The following is a 3,175-nucleotide window of genomic DNA, read 5'->3' as shown; positions in this document are numbered from 1 at the left end:
GATAAGGTCTTGGATGTGAAGTGGTCTTGAGATTAAGCTTTTGAACCATCTCTTCACTGGCTGCATTAGTACAGCTTCCTCCATCAACAATCAAGGTGCAGACCTTGTCTTGAACCATACAACTGGTGTGAAATAGGTTCTCACGCTGACCTCTATCATCTGGGTGTATCTGAACACTTAAAGCTCTGCGTGCCACTAGCATCTCTCCCATGACTGCGGTTTCTCCTTCCTTATCTAGTTCAGGCTCTGGTTCACTTTCTGAACTATCTACAAGCACAATTTCTCCTCCTTCTTGAAGAAGAAACATCTTCTTGTTAGGACAGTCTCTCGAGTAATGCCCCATTCCTTGGCACTTGAAACATCTGATATGACTTGTAGAGGTGCTACTCTTGGGCTTGTAATCGATTTTAACTTCCTCTTTGACGGTGGCTGTCGCGGGTTTACTATCCTTGGTGAAGGCGGGTTTGCTGAACTCTCTTGGCTTGGACATATTAGGCGTAAATGCTGTTCTCACCCCCTTTCTCTTGATCTGTGATTCAATTAGCTCTGCCTTATGTACCATTTCCTGAACATCTTCATAGTTCTGCAACTCTACCTTGTCTTGAATCTCTCTGTTTAAACCTCCAAGAAACCTTGACATAACCATGTCTTCACTTTCTCTTAGATTAGCCCTGATCATAAGCGTTTCCAGCTCTTGATAATAATCTCTAACAGACTTAGTACCTTGAGTAAGACGCCAATGCTTGTTAAGAGTCTCTCTTTGGTAATGTGTGGGCACAAACTTCTTCCTCATTTGCGTGACTAACTGTTCCCATGTAGTGATAGCAGGCTCTCTCTGTCGATGTCTAGTAAGTCCTAGCTGCTCCCACCACAACAAAGCATAGCCATTGAATTCGGATATGGCTATCTTCACCTTGTTCAGCTCATAAGTACCCTGAACCTGAAAGTTAGACTCCATCTTCCTTTCCCAGTCTAGATAAGTCTCTGGATCATTGGTACCATGGAAAGAAGGATATTGAATCTTGAGATGATTCAGCTGCTGCTTCAAAGGATCATAATCTCTTCCATGATCTCTGTTTCTGTTTCTCCTCACTGTCTCTTGACTATGATCTGAAACGTCATCTGCTTCAGAACAATCTCTATCTGACTCAATGTATATTCGATGCCCAGCTACTTGTTCAGCTCGTCGTGGACGGGTATGATCTCTGCCAGTCCTACGGTTTCCCCTTTCTGTACTTGGCATATCTCTTCTCTGATTGAAACACGTCTCTCTTCCCCCAGTAGGTGACTTAGCTGTTCTGTTCCGTGTATGCTTTGAAGTAGATCCCACGTGAGTCTTTCCTTTAGCTAAACGTCGGGCCTCATTAGGGCTATGTGGTTCTGTAGAACTTTGATCTGAGGCGCTAGATGTTTGAGCTATGTCTTTGATCTGCTTCTCGAACTTGTTACTGAGCTGCTCCATCTGTTGTTGAAACTGAGTAGACATTGTCCTGTTTGCTTCTGCTATTTGCTTAGACATGGCTTGGTTCAAAGCTTCCATAGCTTCTAGAGAGAGCTCCATTGTACCTGCAAATTAAAGAAGAACTCGCAGTAACTTGTTCTTTGAATGAGAAAACAAAGAAACGATATCGGACTTTCAACTTAAAATTTTGTATGGATTAGTAAAGTTATTTATTTGAGCATATAAAAATTTAAAAAGTTTAAAAGTTTTCCATTTGATCCGAAACATCTGACACGTCTCGAAATAACTAAACCCTAATTGCAGTTTAATTTTGAAATAACTCAAAACTAACTCCTCCAAAGCAACCTAAAACCTGTAAAGACTCGATAATAGACTAAAAGACTCCAAAAACACACTTTGACTAAATAAAATTTATAAAATGAGACAGAAATGAAAGACCTAAAACCAATAAAAACACAATATATCACCCCTTTGGGGGATCATTTTTAAAAAAATCCCCCAGTGGAAAGAACATTTTTAAAAATACCCCTAGGATAGAACTCCGATGAAGGCTGAAGATAGGTGATAGGCGACGTGAGTTTGTTGATGATGATGGGCGATGAACGTGAGTGATGATATGAGAAGATTGAATGATGAAACAATGGTTTGATGGAGATAGATGTTTAGGTGGTTGTATGGATTGTAACAATGAAGAGTTTCTGAATCACAAAGTGTATAGAAACCCGGAAATCTAGAACGCATTCAAGAATTCGAATTGAGAGAAAAAGTGTGACAATACTTGTTCATACAACTTCTTCGCTAAAGAGAAAAGAGGCGTAGCTTTGGGTTTTAAATACCCTAGGGCACAACACTCCAAACAACAAGAAGTTCAAAACCAAAACAACAAGACGTTTTAAACCAAAACAACAAGACGTTTTAAGGAAATAATAAAAACAGCAAGATTTCACGCTGAACTAGTACAGAAGCTTGACGACCTGTAGTAGTACAGAAGTACATTATTCCCCTTTGGTAATGATTTCTAGATAACTCGACGTAGTGATCCATTTGCCTCATTAAAAACCATGCTGAGAAAACCCATTGGGACAAAACTCAGCTATGGGAAAAAGAGTACAAACTTCTCACCTAAGTTACCTAGTCATCATCACCGGGTGAAGTCTTCAGGTTAGATATGTTGAAGACTTGGATCCTTGGTAGGTTGAATGACTCGTCAGCTATGAGTGCGTGTGCTTCCTTGGCCATCTCCTTACCTCTTGAACGAGTGATCCTTCCCACCATCTCCGATTTCTCTGTAGCCTCTTGCTCCGTGCTAGCCACGATCATATCAATTTTGGTGCAGAAAGACAATAGTGCCATTAAATAATTTAACCTGCAAAATTGATTCTCTCTTCAACAATCTTTGTGTCGACAATCTGTAACAACGAGCGATGATCTCGTCTTCATCGCCGAAGATCTCTCTCACGATGAGTTCGTCTTCAACGCCGTGTTCTCGTCTCATCGCCGTGTTCTCGTCTCTCTTGGCCGTGTTCTGTTTGTTGCATATATCTGTTTCGGATCTTTATTTCAATCTACAATCGATTGTTATTGCTTTGTTCCTGAGGATTTCTCTGATTGTTGCCCCGTCTTCGTCGATTAATGTTTCTTCCTATAGTCCTTTTTAATCTCTACAATTTCATATCAGTTTTTCCTTCCTTCTTCACTGTTTGTTGTGCTTAT

Source organism: Capsella rubella, unplaced genomic scaffold (assembly GCF_000375325.1).
Source record: "Capsella rubella cultivar Monte Gargano unplaced genomic scaffold, Caprub1_0 scaffold_8, whole genome shotgun sequence".
NCBI lineage: Eukaryota > Viridiplantae > Streptophyta > Magnoliopsida > Brassicales > Brassicaceae > Capsella > Capsella rubella.
The sequence above is the reverse complement of the archived record's forward strand: the minus strand, read 5'-3'. Positions refer to the sequence as shown.